This window comes from Apodemus sylvaticus, chromosome 18 (assembly GCF_947179515.1).
Source record: "Apodemus sylvaticus chromosome 18, mApoSyl1.1, whole genome shotgun sequence".
NCBI classification, from domain to species: domain Eukaryota; kingdom Metazoa; phylum Chordata; class Mammalia; order Rodentia; family Muridae; genus Apodemus; species Apodemus sylvaticus.
In genome coordinates, this window is record NC_067489.1 from 45,076,591 (window position 1) to 45,093,098 (window position 16,508).

Genomic DNA, 16,508 nt, shown 5'->3' on the forward strand with positions numbered 1-16,508 from the left:
TGAGTAGAGGTGTCGACATACAACTCCGTCATTTCTTTAGTTAGGGATATATATTTTGTTTTGTTGTGGTTTTTTTTCCCATTTTTACCATGACCCTCAAGAGAAGATGTTTTTATCCAGAGACCATGTCTGTAGTCCGTACCATAAGCAGAGATGGATGATCAGGGAGGAAAGGCTTGGTCCTGCAGCTTCAGGCGGCTCTTCTCAATTTCATGGTCACTGTGGAGATTTTTCATGTAAAAAGAAGCCCTAGATCACCGGTTCTGCAACAGAAAGGAGTGCAGATAAACAGGCAGCCTCACCGAGAATCTGTCAGCACTCACACCCCTGGAATGGAGCAAGGCAGAAGAGTTTGAAGATCAGTATTATAAATTTACCTACCTGAGCTGATGTCTTGGCTCAGCAAGATAATGCAGCAGAAGCCCTGACAGGACCCGAGTTCCCTCCCAGATCCCGTAAGATGGCAGGAGGGAACTGACTCCTGAGAACTGTCTGCTAGCCTCTACACTCTTGCCTTGGCAAGTGCACCCCTGAGCTCACACAAAATAAATGAGTGATATTTTACATAATAAATTGTGTACAGACTTTTTTTTTTACAGGTGACAATGTTAGCAGTGTTGGGACAGAGAATATTAACTTGCTCAGTGTCACACAGCAACACATAAATCAGTAATCAGTACACACCACACAGTACAAAAGTGAAACAGAGGTAATCTGACTTTCAAGCTGAAAATCATCATTGGAAAGAAAAATACCCACAGGAAGAAAATCAAAGACCTGGGACTTTATGATTTTTTTTTTTTCTGAGGAGTCTTGCAGCAAATTTAATAGAATCATCCAGAGAGGAAAATTAGCATATTCTCTTCAAACTATCACTAAATTGAAAGTACCAGAAGTCACATATCCCTTATACAGTTATTTCTAGCCCTAGCTGAAGTCTTCAGCCATAGCTGAATATTTGTCTTTTAAAAACAAAGCTAATACTATTAGCCAGATGCTCTCTGCTGAACTCTTATGTTCCTTTTAAATTATTCTAACTGGGCTGGAGGTAGAGAGCACGCTCAATATAACATGGGCCTTTCTCTAGCCCCTAAACATGAAATTAGAGTCAATTATTTAATGAGGTTTTATTGGAACTATGGCAACGTTAACTGCTTTTGGCATGATTAATCTAATCCAGCATGTTGATAAATAATGATTTATCTTTAGTGGGAAATGGATTTTCTAAACTGCTTATCAAGTTTTATTTCCATAAATAGACATTTTCCAACAACTCCGATGCCTGAAAGTAGTTTATGTTACTTATACAACATAGGCAGGAAGTGTTCCTGGAAAGGTGTGTTTAAGCCTTATTTGTGATATCAAGTGACTTATGAAATCCATGTGTATATGTGCAGGTGTTGTGTGAATGCGTGTGAATGTATGGACATCAAAGGACAGCCTAAGATGTTGGTCCTTACCTTTTATTTTGTTTGATACAGGACCTCTTGTGCCTGGCTTGTATGCCGGGCTAACTGACCCAGGGCTTCTGGAAGATTCTCCTCCACCTCTCATCTTGCCATAGGAGTTCTGAGATTACAGACATGTGCTATGAGTTTCAGAGACCCAAACTTCATGTCCTAATGCTTATGCAAGTGCTTAACCCACTGAGCTTTCTCAGCAAGTAATTTTAAAGGTACTATAAAAATAAATCTTATAAAACCACAATTGAGAATCAACTTTTTAAATAAAGATTTATTTTCAGTTACGTGTGTGTATATATGTGTCTCGTGTGGGTTGAGTGCATGTATGAGTGCAGTGCCTGCAGAGTACAGAAGAGGGTCTCAGATCCGCTGGAGTGGGAGTGAGTTACAGGACTTGTGAGTGACCCAGTGTGGGTGCCGGGAACTGAACTCAGTCCTCTGCAAGATCAGCACATGTTGAACTCTCTCTCTCTAGCCCAAGACACATGAGTCTCTGAAAAAAATCTGTAGTGAAATTTCAGTGTTTTCCTAAAAGCATGTGTCCATCCTTTTATGCTGATGTTTTATGGCGGTCCCAGAAAGCAACTGCAGCTTTTACCACAGTCTCATGCCGTACTGTGGTCACCATCTACCATCCTACCAGACAGCGGCCCAGCAGTATTTTCATGTGCATCTGATAAAGCAAGCTCACTACTTGCAAAACGAATCTCATTTTAGTCACGAAACTAAGTTTCAAGCTGCTGAGCTCCACAGAGGACATACAGGCTTGTATTATACGCTGTGGCTGCCTCTGTGGTGATTGTTCTGCTTGATTCAGAAATGGTGGCCATTTCTGCAGTGGTTCCTACATTTAATGAGATCAATAGGAAATAATGGTTTCTGTTCCCACTAACTGCTTTTATCAGAAGATTTTCCTGACACTAATGTATTCCGACTTTCAGTTTTAGTACAGATACTCGATACTCGGGGACAAAAATCTACAATTGCATACAAGGAGTAGCAAATTGTTTGATTGAATCCACATTGTGGTTTTAGCAGTTTGTGAGAGGCTTTATGTAATCTTTGACTCAGAGTAGTTCCCAACTTATAGTTAAGAACATTTTTAATATTTGTGGAGTCTCATTTCAGTGTTTCAAGTTAAGACAGAAAAGGTTTCTTATTTTTATGAGTCATAACGTCTTTAAATTGATATTCAGGTTGATGTTACATGTTAATGCTTTCTCTAACTACCCACAAACTCGGAAGGCACCTAGGAAACAGAACTACCCACAAGAGAACTTTTTTCCTGAAGTCTCTCACTGAGCTGTTGTATTTATAGGAATGAAATTGAGCAGTCATTCCTAATAAAGAAGAATCTGAGGAAGGCAGCTGGGACTGGAAACAAACTGGGAGATGATGCTGCGTGATGTCATCAGAACGCGACTGGGAAAGGCAACAGACAGGTAGAAGACCCAGACCACAAAGCAAAGAGACACAGGAAACGGCTTTTATTTGTTTCACGACTCGGAACTCCAAGAAACTTAGCTTCCCATAGGACAGTGTTTTCTATTTGAAATAGAAAGTCATTTATTTTCTAAGAAAGTAAGTACTGGCAAACACTGGTGAAGATGTAGCTCACCTAACATTCTGGATCCAGTCTTCAACACTGGGGGTTGGGGTGTCTTAATCAGGGTTGCTATTGCTGTAATAAACACCACGACAGGGGAGAAAGGGCTTAGCTGGCTTAGCTGGCTCAGGCTTCCACACCACAGTTCATCATTGAAGGATACTGACCAGCACGCACACAGGCCGGGAACTGCTGCGGAGGCCATGGCGGAAAGCTACTTACCGGCTTGCTCAACCTGCTCTCCTAGAGAACCTAGGACCACCCGCCCAGGGATGGCCCCGCCCACAATGGACTGGGCCCTCCCCCATCAATCACTAATCCAAGAAAATGCCCTACAGGCTTGCCTACAGCAGGGCCTTTGGGAGGCACTTTCCTGAGCTCCCCTCCTCTCAGATGACTCTAGCTTGGGTTGTGTTGCCCTAAAACTAGCCAGCACAGGGGCGGGCAGAGTAGTTCTCCAGAAACAATGATGCTAATGGTGTTCTAATACTCCAGAATGTAAGAGGCGGTTTCCAGGACTGTGGAAAGACTGAGAGCCCAACTCTGCCGCGTTCCTTGGAGAGGAGTGACTCTCAGGTCAGATTAGGAGGGGATGGGTTCAACGTGTTCATAGGAAGTAACATCTGTTGCTTTGGCATCTGAGTCAAAGCTAGTGGCAAAGGTAAAGAAATTAGAAAATCTAGGCAGCCAAGCAGATTTGCAGGGGAAAAAGAAATGAAATTATGCAAAGATGATGAGCCCGGTAGGTTTTCTATCTGAGCTCTAGCCACCTTTAGCACCCTCTTCCAAACTGCTCCCTAGATGCAACCTGCCTGGGACGAAGACTCAGAGAAACGGGAATCTAGAACTTGTTGAGCTGGTAAGAGTGCTAGAGGAGAAGAGTTGGGGAGCCTGGTCTGGAGACTTCCTGCTGTGTGCCCAGACTTCACCAGCTTTCTATTAGTCCCCTTAGTAAGCCAGGTAGCAAGTGGCATGCCAGGCTGTGCAGGAGTTGTCACAGCAGACCTGGTTGTTTCCTTTGGACTCGTCTCCAGGAGAGCCACCTTTGACCCTCAGCCAGCTCCTGGGGGAAGGGGGAGGGAGAGGGACCTGGCATATTCTTTCTGTTTAGTTTTTTTTTGTTTTGTTGTTGTTGTTGTTGTTGTTTTCAGGGTTTCTCTATGTAGTCCCGGATGGCCTGAAACTTGTTTTGTAGACCAAGCTGGCCTCAAATTCGGAGATCCACCTGCCTCTGCTCCGGCTGAAGTGTTCTTCATATTACTAATGATGATAGATATAAATGACCCGCTCTGGACTTTGGCATGCCAAGTAGTTTCACACATATACATTAACTTAACTTTGTAAGATTCGCTGGTTTTACTAATTAGGTCCTGAGTTTTGGTTGCTCTTGCCTATTTCACAGTGAAAATGCAGGAGAGCAGCACCCTGGGAAAGTGTTGGCTCCTAAGTGCAAGTGGGCTATGGCCAGTGGTGTTCCCAGAGCTCTAGTGTGCTGAGACACTGCCAGGGGAAAGGAGGGAGGGAGGGAGGGAGGGAGGGAGGGAGGGAGGGAGGGAGGGAGGGAGGGAGGGAGGGGAGGGAGAGTCCTAAGGGGCTTCAGAGAAAGAAGAAGGAGCTGTGTTGGCTCCCTCCGAAGTTCATTGATATATATTTTGCCTGGTTTTTGCTCTGTAATGTGTGTGTATGTGTGTTATATGTGCTGTGTGTAACATATGTGCAAATATGTGTAGGAGCACATGCACATATTTACATAGGCCAGAGCTCAACACCCGGTGCCTTCCATAATCACACCCCACAGTATTTTTTGAAACAGCATCTCTCACTCAACCTGGAGCTCACCCATTCGTCCGCTTGGTCAGGCTTCTTAGCCAGTGAGCTCTGAGGATCTGGCTGTGTCCGCATCAGCCCCACCCTGCAGTTACAGACAGGCTGCCGGGCCTGGCTTTTATGTGGATTCCCAGGGATCCAAACTCACATCCACAGGCTTGATTAGCAGGCACTTGGCTGTCTGATCCATCTCTCCAGCGCTGCTCTGTAACGTTTGCTGTAATAAATCGAAGCCATGCATACAACAAACTGTTGAGTCCTTTGAGCCCTGGAATCACTAAAGAAAACAGCCTTATACATAAAACAGAATAAATTAAAAATTCATTTGTCCATCTGCATCGTGATATAATCACTGAGGGAAAAACATCACAGTGTGTGAAAATTTTCTGTGTGTGGCTTTAAATTCAGTGTTTGATATCTGTCCAGGAGACAAAATATTTATAAGGATACAGATCTCATTGAGAAAATGCTTATGGTATAAGTATAAATAAGAGCAAATTGGCAGTAAGTATGGAAGGAAGGTAGAATCAAAGACAGGCTAGATTACTAGAAGTTAAGAGACAGACCCAGGATATAGATAGAACCAGGCCTGCATTTCTTCCTCGTATGTATTTCAGCACTATGTAAAAAAGCTGTAAATGAAAAATTCATGGATTTAAACATGTCTGAGTCCAATGCAAGTTTGAATGAATTTCTCGTAACCAAAATTCATACTATATTCAAATGTACGTGTCTCATGTGATAATTATTTGAACCCTCAAGGTATGAATTCCAGGTGCAGACTAATACAGTTCCAGAGGCTCAGCAGCCATATGTATTTCAATCAGTCAACAGATTATGTTTGGTCATTTCTCCAGCAGATTAAATTGTGTTTGGTCATTTCTCCAGCAGATTAAATTGCTTGCTTGCTGCTAAAGCAGTTTGTCTAGTTACACACAGCTCTGCCACTTGAAGGGAGAATCCCAAAAGCCCAGATTAGGAATAAATTTTGAGCCAGATAGTGGCAGCGCACATCTTTAATCCCGGTACTTGAGAGGCAGAGATAGGCTGATCTCTGAGTCTGAGGCCAGCCTGGGCTACAGAGTGAGTTCCAGAACAGTCAGAGTGATCCAGAGAAATCCTTTCTCCAAAAAACCCCAAACCAAAACAAAACTATAAGACCTTGTTCAATAAATAAACAAACAAAACTTTGAAAGTTCTAGTAATTGCCAAGTAGATCCTAGCAAATCAATGTTTGGCTAAATAAAAATTCTTCACAAAATATTTAAAATTACCAAAAGGCACAAGAGAGCATCAGTTCTCAGCCTTCCTAATGCTGCAGCCCTTACCTCCAACTGTACAGTTACGTTCACTGTTACTTCATAACTGTATCTTTGCTACTATTATTAGTAGTGATGTAAATATCTGTGTTTTTCAGTGGTCTTCTGCAACCCCTATGAAAGGATCGTTTGACTTACTTAGGGGTCGGGACCCACAGGTTGAGACCCACTGGTCTAGCAAGACGTCTACCTTGGAGGAAGAAAAGGGCTGTTCTCCAGCTTCCTATAAAACTGTCATGTGGTCCGAGGGAAGATTCCAGTCAGTATCCTATGAGACTATTAAAAGTTAAATAGAGAGGTTGGGGAGCCTGCTCAGTGGGTGAAACCCGAGTTAGGACCTGAGTTGGGTCCCCAGAATCCATGTAAAGCCCACAGGCTCACATCTACAATTCTGGATCTCCTAGGTCAAAATGGGAGGTGGACTCGTGAGCCTGTCTTAAACAAGGTAAAGGCCAGAGCCAACAGCCCAGATCTTGCTCTCACCTCCATACACTCACTGTGACACACTTGCATTGTACACATACACGCATACTGTTACGGATTTTTGTAATGGACATAAAAATGTGAATGGTGGTGCACACGTCTCACCCTGCCACTCCGGGCAGATTCAGGTGGACTCTGGGAGTTCAAGGGTAGCTTGGTCTGAACAGAAAACTCTGGGCCAGCCGAGGCTACCTAGAGAGACCCTGTGCCTTAGGATTTCATTTGCCGCGATGAAAGACCATGACTAAAAGCAAGTTGGGGAGGAAAGGGTGTATTTGGCTTACACTTGCACATTGTATTCTGTCATTGAAGAAAGTCAGGACAGAAACTCAAAACAAGGCAGGAACCTGAAGGGGAGGAGCTGATGCAGAGGCCATGGACGGTGCTGCTTACTGGCTTGCTTCCCAGCCTGCTTTCATGTAGAACTCAGGACCATCAGTCAGGGATGGCCCCACCCACAGTGGGCTGGGCCCTCCCCCATCAGTCACTACTCGGGAGGCAGAGACAGGTGGATTTCTGAGTTTGAGACCAGCCTGGCCTATACAATGAGCTCTAAGACAGTCAGGGCTACACAGAGAAACCCTGTCTCAAAAAAAAAAAAAAAAAAAAAAAAAAAAAAAAAACAGAAAGGAAGGAAGGGAAGGGAAGAGAGAAGAGAAGAAAAGAGAGGAGAAGAGAAGAGAAGAGAAAAGAAAAGAAAAGAGAAAAGAAAAAAAGCAAGCAAGAAAATGCCCTACAGGTTTGACTGATCTTTTGAAGGCATTTTCTCAACTGAGGCTCCCTCCTAACTGACAACTCTAGCTTGTGTCAAGTTGACATAAAACCAGTCAGTACAACTTGACACACAAACCGATCACTTTTTCTTGTGTTTTTTTTGTTTTTTTGTTTTGTTTCGTTTCTCAAGGCAGGGTTTCTCTGTGTAGCCCCGGCTGTCCTAGAATTCATTCTGTAGACCAGGGTGGCCTTGAACTCAGAGATCTGCCTCCCAAGGCTCCCCATGAACAGAGACTCTCTGTTCCAGAATGGGGTTGTCCTGGTGTGGCCAAGAGTCTCGGCAGGGAGCCTGATAGGTCCTGGGCTGGAAATAAGTATCGAGCACATCCTGGGTGGTAGTTGGGAAGGAGAAGGCTTACCTAGAGTGGAAAGTCGATCCTGTCAGGAGGACAGAAAGATAGAGGGAGAGGAGTGATCCCCCATGTGGGGCGGGAGTGGTTTGGGCTTTCAGCATCAAGATAAGGTTTCTCTACCGACTAAAATTAAAAGTATTGAAAACAGGTTTTTAAATTCAGGAACAGGGATGAAAAGATGGCTCAGCGGTTAAGAGCACTTCCAAAGGTCCTGAGTTCAAATCCCAGCAACCACATGGTGGTTCACAGCCATCCATACCAAGATCTGACGCCCTCTTCTCCAGTGTCTGAAGACAGCTACAGAGTACTTACATATAATAAATAAGTCTTTAAATTCGGGAACAGTTCCTTGGTGCAATTCCAAGGATTTCTGAGTCCAAGGCCAGCCTGGTCTACACAGTGAGTTCCAGGACAGCCAGGACTACACAGAGAAACCCTGTCTTGAAAAAAAAAAAAAAAGAAAGAAAGAAAGAAAAGAAAAAAAAAGAAAAACAGGCTGATGGACAGGCAGAAGGGAGGAAGGGAAAGAAGGAATGAAGGAAGGAAAGGAAAAAGGAACGAGAGAGAGAGAGGGAGGGAGGGAAAGAAAGAAAGAGAAGAAAAAAGAAGGCAGGAGAAAAAGAAATATATGACTAATAGAAACGCAGGGTAGAAAAAGATGAAAAACTGTTCAAAAGGGAAAGAGCTAAAGTATTAGTAAATTTGGAAGTAAAATGTTACGGTTAAAGTAATCCTAACGTATTTGGCACATTAGATGTCTAATATTTGTTTGTTTGTTTGTTTGTTTGTTTTCCCAAATAAGAAGCCTTCTTTTTCCTTGCTTTTGAAGTTTCTTTCTTAAAATCACGCCTGTATGCTGCCCTCTGGTGGCCAAAGGATCTCCTTTTTGGACCCACCACCTACGCCCGAACTTTCTTGGGCAGGAAATTGTAACCTAGGGAACCAAGGGTCTGTTTGTGCTTTTTCCCTACAAAGAACACTAAAAAGCGAGAAAGTAAAGGAATTTGTTTCTAAGCCTGACAGTGTGAGTTTAATTACCTGACGGGTCCAAAGGGTACCCCATTTCCCTCTAAACGGGCAGGCCTCGGACTTGGTCCAACATTGAGTCTAGGCTCAGTGCAAGCTGGACTTCAGAAACCAAGAAGGATTTCTGCTGGATAGATTAAAGCCAGCCTTCCCCGGGAATTTATGAAATAGGCTCCTAGCAAAGGGAGCCGTTCCCCTTGCCTCTAGCAGGAGCATGGCTCGTCGTTGGCGTATACCTGTGGCAGCTATGCGCGTATCAAAGTCCACACTGGCTTCCCGGCTCCTTCAGTCCCTAGTCACAAGTTCCCGCTACACATTTCAAAGCCCCGTGGTGCTAACGTCCTGGCGCTTCTCACCCCAGACGCCCACTCTCTGTAAAGACAAGCTTTATCTCCCACACCGCCACCACCCTCCATCTCCCCTTCCCGTTGTCCCCGCTCCCGTCTAACCATGCACCCCTACACACACACACACACACACACACACACACACACACACACACGCACGCACGCACGCACGCAGGCACGCACGCGCGCACACACACACACACACTCGGAAAAATTGCAATAAAATAAAAAACATGATGAGTGAAGTCCTGTGTTCAGTCTCCAACAGTGGAAGAGAAATAAAAAAATAACAAGAGTCTGGTTAAAAATGTATTTTAGCACAGTGATGGTGGTACTCACCTTTAATGCCAGCACTTAGGAGGCAGAGGCTAGTTCAAGGCCAGCCTGGTCTACAGAGCAAGTTTCAGGATAGCCAGGGCTTCACAGAGAAACCTTGTCTCAAACAAACACACAAACATAATAAAACGCCTCGTTAGAGTTTTAAATATGGAGGAAAATCACTTTTTGTTTTGTTTTGGTTTTTTGTTTTTCGAGATAGGGTTTCTCTGTATAGTCCTGGCTGTCCTGGAACTCACTCTGTAGACCAGGATGGCCTCGAACTCAGAAATCTGCCAGCCTCTGCCTCCCAAGTGCTGGAATTACAGGCATGCACCACCACCCGGCTATTTTTGTTTTTGTTTTTGTTTTTGTTTTTTTGTTTTCTTTTTTTCTTCTTTTGTTTTTTAGGAAAATCACTTTTACTCACTTGTTATGTAGAATATATCATTCTTTATTACCCCTAAACATGTTGGTGGTCTTTTAGGAGAATTTGGATGAGAGTTAAAACTCAGTTTTTTTCATCTACACTATTGGCATCCTTTAGCATCTTTTTTTTTTTTTTAACTTTTTTTTTGTTTTGTTTTTGGGTTTTTTGTTGTTGTTTTTTTCCTTGTTTGTTTGTTTTTTGAGACAGGGTTTCTCTGTATAGATCTGGCTGTCCTGGAACTCACTCTGTAGACCAGGCTGGCCTCGAACTCAGAAACCCACCTGCCTCTGCCTCCCAGAGTGCTGGGATTACAGGCGTGCGCCGCCACCGCCCGGCTCCTTTAGCATCTTTAAAGCTATTTTTATACTTTTTATTTATTAATATTCTATTTATTTATACTTTTCCGGAGGATGTAGGCTTGATTCCCAGCACCCACATGGTGGCTCAAAAGCATCTGGAACCCCAGTTCCAGGGGATCTGCCCCCCTCTTCTGGCCTCCCCAGTTACCATCATACACAAGGTGCTCAAACATGCATGCTGGCAAAACACCCAGGCACAGAAAATTAAGTAAATAAATAATAATTTACAACTGTATAAAATCCTTAAAATTCAAGTTCTCCAGCTGAGCAGAAGATACAGAGTCTTCCTAGCCATGCAAAGGTGTTGAAAGGTGTTTTAACAAATACCGGTGAGGGTGGGGAGAAGGGGAGTCCCTTCGCTGATGGTGAGTGTGCAAATTAGTGTGACCACTATAAAGATGAGTGTGGACATTTCTCATAAAACCAAAAGAAGAGGTAGCTACCATACGATCAGGCATGTCACCCCTGGACACGAACCCAAAGGGGTCCATATCCTACTATAGGGGTCTGCATCCTCCTACAGAAACACTTGTACATCCGTGGTCCTTCAATAGCTAGGAAATGCAATCAGCAAGGATGCAGAATTAGTCCCAGGAAAGTGGGTGGAGCTAGGTAGTTATGAAGCTAACTCAGGCCCAGAAAGATGCTACACGTTCTCTTCCATATGCAGATCCCAGCTTTGCACTTACAGATCTGTTAATTCAATTCTGAAGTGTCTATAGAGATGAATAAGTTAGAAAGAGCTCCCGAGAGGGAGGGAGGAAGAGGCCAGAGGAGAGAAAGAGACTTAGCACAACACACAGGATGTGAGATCAGAAGAGGCGGGATACCGGAAAAGGAAAGACTTAAGGCAGGACCGGGATGAAGAGATCGGAGACAGAAGGAAGATGGGAAGATTTAAGCAGGAGCTCAGGGGCAAGATGGCTCAGTAAACCCCTGCCACGTACCCTGATGACCTGACTCCACAAACTTGTGTTCTGACCTCCACATGTATGCTGCGGAGCATGCATGACTGTGCGCGCGTGCGTGTACACACACACACACACACACACAGACGCGCGCACACGCGCGCTAATCATTTATGTAAAACTAAGGATATATGAGAAGACTTGCTACTTAATTCTAAAATGTACTTTTTTAAAAACGAATTTTGAGCTTAGTTAGGCATTCTGCGTGGGTGGATAACGCCACGCCCACAAGCCCTGGATTATTCAACAAAAATCCCAGTGATTCTAGGTTCTGACAAGCTGATATTTAAAAACTGGCCATCTGTACTTTTTTTTTTTTCTCAACTTGACTAAGCTGCAGTTATTTGGGAACAGAGCTCCTCAGTTAAGAAAACGCCTCCAGCCTCCCTCCATCAGACTGGTCCCTGGGTAAGTCTAGTGCCTCTTCTTCTTCTTCGTCTTCGTCTTCGTCTTCGTCGTCTTCTTCTTCTTTCTTCTTCTTCCTCCTCCTCCTCCTCGTCCTCCTCCTCCTCCTCTACCTTCTTTTTTTTTTTTAAAGATTTATATATTTTATTACATGAGTACACTGTCGCAGTCTTCAGACACACCAGAAGAGAGCATCGGATCCCATTACAGATGGTTGTGAGCCACCATGTGGTTGCTGGGAACCACAAGCAGTTCACTCAGGACCTCTGGAAGAGCAGTCAGTGCTCTTAACCGCTGAGCCATCTCTGCAGCCCGGATGGTGCACTTTCTTGATAAACAATTGTCCTGGGAGGGCTGAGAGCCCCGCCCACCGTGGCTAGTGATATTGCTGGGCTGGTGGTCCCGGGTTATGTAAGAAAGCAAGCAGAAGCCGGGCGGTGGTGGCGCACGCCATTAATCCCAGTACTCGGGAGGCAGAGGCAGGCGGATTTCTGAGTTTGAGGCCAGCCTGGTCTACAGAGTGAGTTCCAGGACAGCCAGGGCTATACAGAGAAACCCTGTCTCGATAAAAACAAACAAATAAAAAAAAAAAACAAAAGAAAGAAAGAAAGAAAGAAAGGAAGGAAGGAAGGAAGGAAGGAAGGAAGGAAGAAAGAAAGAAAGAAAGAAAGAAAGAAAGAAAGAAAGAAAGAAAGAAAGAAAGAAAGAAAGAAAGAAAGCAGAGCCCGAGGAGAAAGCCCGTGAGCTGCAGCCTTTCTTTTTCTAGTTTTTTTTCGAGACAGTGTTTCTCTGTACAGCCCTGGCTGTCCTGGAACTTACTCTGTAGACCAGGCTGGCCTCGAACTCAGAAATCCGCCTGCCTCTGCCTCCCAGAGAGCTGGGATTAAAAGCATGCGCCACCACCGCCCTGCAAACTGCATCCTTTCATGACCTCTGTGTCGGTTCCTGCCTCCAGGATCCTGCATGAGTTCCCGCCTTGATTTCCCTCAGTGATGGACTGTGGTATGGAAGTGTAAGGCAAATAAACTCTTTCTCTTCCGAGATGCTTCTGGTCAGAAGAGTTTATCAGATCAACAGAAAGTACACTAAGACACCATCGAGGCACCAAAATGCAGAGTATTAACAGAACAAAGAACAACTTAGGAAGAGTTATTGCACGGCCCTTGTTGTAGGGAGCAACGTGCACAACTGATATCGGAGTATTTGTGTAATTCCAATATGGCTGCCCTTCCAGTCTTCAACATGATGGTGTGCCTTCTTGCTATCATGGTGGTGGTGTGAGTGTTGCTATGACAACACTATTGCTATGACAGCAAGTCATTCAATGGCTAAGCCACACTGGAGTGTCACAGAGAGGATCCCATGGTGGGTGGGGAACCCCATGTGAGTGTAAGGATGCCCTGAAAATGGTGGAATGACAAGAGAACACATTGCCATCCCCGAGAGCATCGTGTTGATGTGGCTGTGGCTGGGCATTAAGGAGTTAAAACTGAGGACGAGATGGTCCTGAGGGGAGTTGCGCTCATGTAAGGGGTCTAAAAGGAAAAGGGATGTATGGGCAGCAGCCACCATATTGTCCCCTGATTCGTCAAGTAAATTGGATGGAAAAGATGGCGAAATGGATGGGCTGGCCCTTTCTTACATCTGGACGAGGGCGCGGAAGTAAAGAAAGAGTTCCAAGGATCCTCCTGGGATCCAGAAGCATAGAACCCATGGGAAGGCGTGGATGGTGAAGACGGAGGAAGCAGGGAGAAGTGAGAGGAGATAGATAGTCCTCTGGTCTGCTCCTCGATAGGGAAGAAGAGGAAGTCCATGATTCAGTGTACAGAGGAGGGCTTTGGTAATGGCCTGGGACAGGAAACTCCAATGGCCGAGGACTACTCCACCTCTGAACTGCTTGAATTGTCAAAGACTTTTTAAGCTAAAGGAACTTTTCACAACCTGGTTTGTGAGACTGGACATACAGGTGCATGGAAGCAGTCTAAGTATCCCAGAAGAGGAACCAAGTACTATAACTACTCATCGGTTATACTTGAAACAAAGACCGCTTTAGCTGAGACAACAGGAGGGAAATGAGCCTCTGCTGGATTCACCAAGGACTCTCGGTTATTGCTAGCTGAAGTCCCCATGGATACTGGGGACTGGAAGATACTAAGGGAGTGTCAGGCTAATGAGATACTAGGCATGAGATAAGCATGGCCGGTCTGAGCAGGACTGATAGGATTATGTTTACAGGACAGCTAAGAAAATGGCTCAGCAGAGACCTTGGGACTTGTCTTAGCTGTGATAAAATACCATGACCAAAGGCAACTTATAAAAGAAAGAGTTTACTGGGCTTATTCTTCCAGAAGATTAGCATCTCTGATGGCAAAGCAAAGGCATGGCAGCAGGAACTGAGCACTTAACATACAATCCATAAACAAGGAGAGAGAGCACACAGGCAAATGAAGAGTCTTTTGTAACCTTGGTGTCTATCTCCACTTCCTCCAACAAGGCCACACCTCCAAATCCTTCCTAAACGATTCCACTACCCCAAGTCTAAGTATTCTGACACACAAGGGCCATTCTCACCCACACCAATACAGAACTAGTTTTGAATTCTAAGTGGTTTGGTTGCATCCCTGGTGGAGCATGATCTTTATGAGTAAGTAGAGGCATTGTACAATCATAGAAATTCAAATTGCATGGAAATTGGGTTGATAAATGCTAAGATAGTCTAGGGGAGTTAAGAGAAGGGAGAAGCAGACAAAAGCATCTTCTAGCCTCGCTCAAAGGCCAGTGTGACAAGATGTGGGCCAATAGGAGTTCCTAGGAGGGAAAACTGACGGAAAGCCAAAGGCTGTGTGGTGAGCTTCTGGAAGGCTAAGCCTTGGGTGACAGTTTGTGGAAAGCATAAATAACAGAACAAGGTGAGTTGAAAAGACTTCGCTTGTCCCAGAGGTGCACGGTTACCACCTCAGAGTAAGCTGTGTTCATTTCTTCCTGCAAAAAGACTATGCTGGTGGGGTGATTTTTACCTGGCCTAGACCCCACTCAGCTGACAAATGTGGCTGAGGAAAAGGAGGTGGAAAAAAGCAGAAGATGTACCTCAGTGCTGGTGCAAAGACTGTCAGCTCCATGGAGACAGTTCCAGCAGCAGGTATGGCCCAGAACGCCTTAGTTCTGGGCCATGGTGAGCAGCTTGAGTCAACCCCATTGGACCTTCAGTGTGGGACAGTTCAAGGAAAACGATTATGGATTACGAACTGCTAAATAAGAAGTACATTCCAGCCATCCGGCCATTGTTCCCAATATTATTTTTGTAAGACAATTGATAAGAACAGTGGAATCTTTTCATGTTCTATTGGTCCTTGATAACATTTTTTTTTTTTAGTATCCTTTTAACCTGACTGCTCAGACCAAGGGCACGTTCTTGGAATGGAGGGTGGTGGCCTTCAGTGGTCCTTCTTCTCTGTCAAAAATTTTCATTATACAGTTCCAATCTTTGAACGTCTTATAGATTTGAAAGACACTAAAACACCAGTTACAGAGCATGATTGGAAAAGAAAAAGGCACGCCCAAAAACCATACGGTTGTCAGATAAAGCTCAGTGATAAGGATGGGTTAGTTGTTGGCCAGGGAGGTTCTTGAGTGTAGCAGTTTTTGAAGAGCCATTGAGCCTGGCATGAACTCCAGAGGGGTGGCCATTTAGGCCTTGTAGTAATCTCTTATAAACATTCAGTGATTGTTAGCTAAATTTATGAGATTGTTCTTCCTTGGGAATTTCAGAGCCTTAGCATGACCTCAGTCATAAGAGATTCCTGGCAAACCTGGAATTCTTGTAATGACTGTGTTTGCTTAGGTAATGGTTTCCTAAGAGGACTCCTAGATAAGAGGTTTTTAGTATTTGGGAATTGACTTGCTAAAAGGCCTTTTGTGTAACAATCAATAAAAGAGCTTTTGCAAGGTGGTTCAGAGTTCAGAGATTGTTCCTCTCCTGCTGCTAGGAAACCTCAACACATCCTGTAGTGTCTCTCTTTCTTTGATCAGACCCTGTATCTAAGAACACTGATACCCAAGGTCCCTCAAATGATGGACTATTTCCATTGCTGTTGGTTGCATGCTGGAACTGAATGGTAAGAACTTATTGGTGAAGATGTCACCTGCTTTGGTGAGAGGATTTGGAGAAATGAGACAGGAACTGGGCTGAAACTTTCCTCCCTGCTGGCTCATTTACCTATTGCCAGAAGGCATCTTGCAGTTGGCCAGTGAAGAACGGTTATTGCTAACAATCCTATTCAGCTATGGACTTTGTGTGTTATACTATCAACAATACAGGGACCCACGAGTGTAATTGTGGTGTGACTGTTACAGGTGCAAATACTATCAACAATACAGGGACCCACGAGTGTAATTGTGTTGTGGCTGTTACAAGTACAACCACAACTTTCCATTTTTATTTAAGGTCCACTCAACAGTAGAAAGCACTCATTTTTTTCTTTTTAAAATTTTATTTATTATTATTATATTTAAGTACACTGTACCTGTCTTCAGATACACCAGACACATCTCATTACGAATCGTTGTGAGCCACCATGCGGTTGTTGGGATCTGAACTCAGGACCTTTGGGAGAGCCGTCAGTGCTCTTACCCACTAAGCTATATCACATCTGCCCCAGAAAGCACTCATCTAATACTGTGAGCCAGGGTGGGTCATGAGCTATTGCCTTGTTAAACTGGTATGTTATTCCTGTTAATTTAAAAAAATATGTTGGGATATATATTGAGTTCATATGTCTGCATGTATGTGGAGACCAGAAACTGAGATCAGGAATCTCTATTGCTCAGCATCTT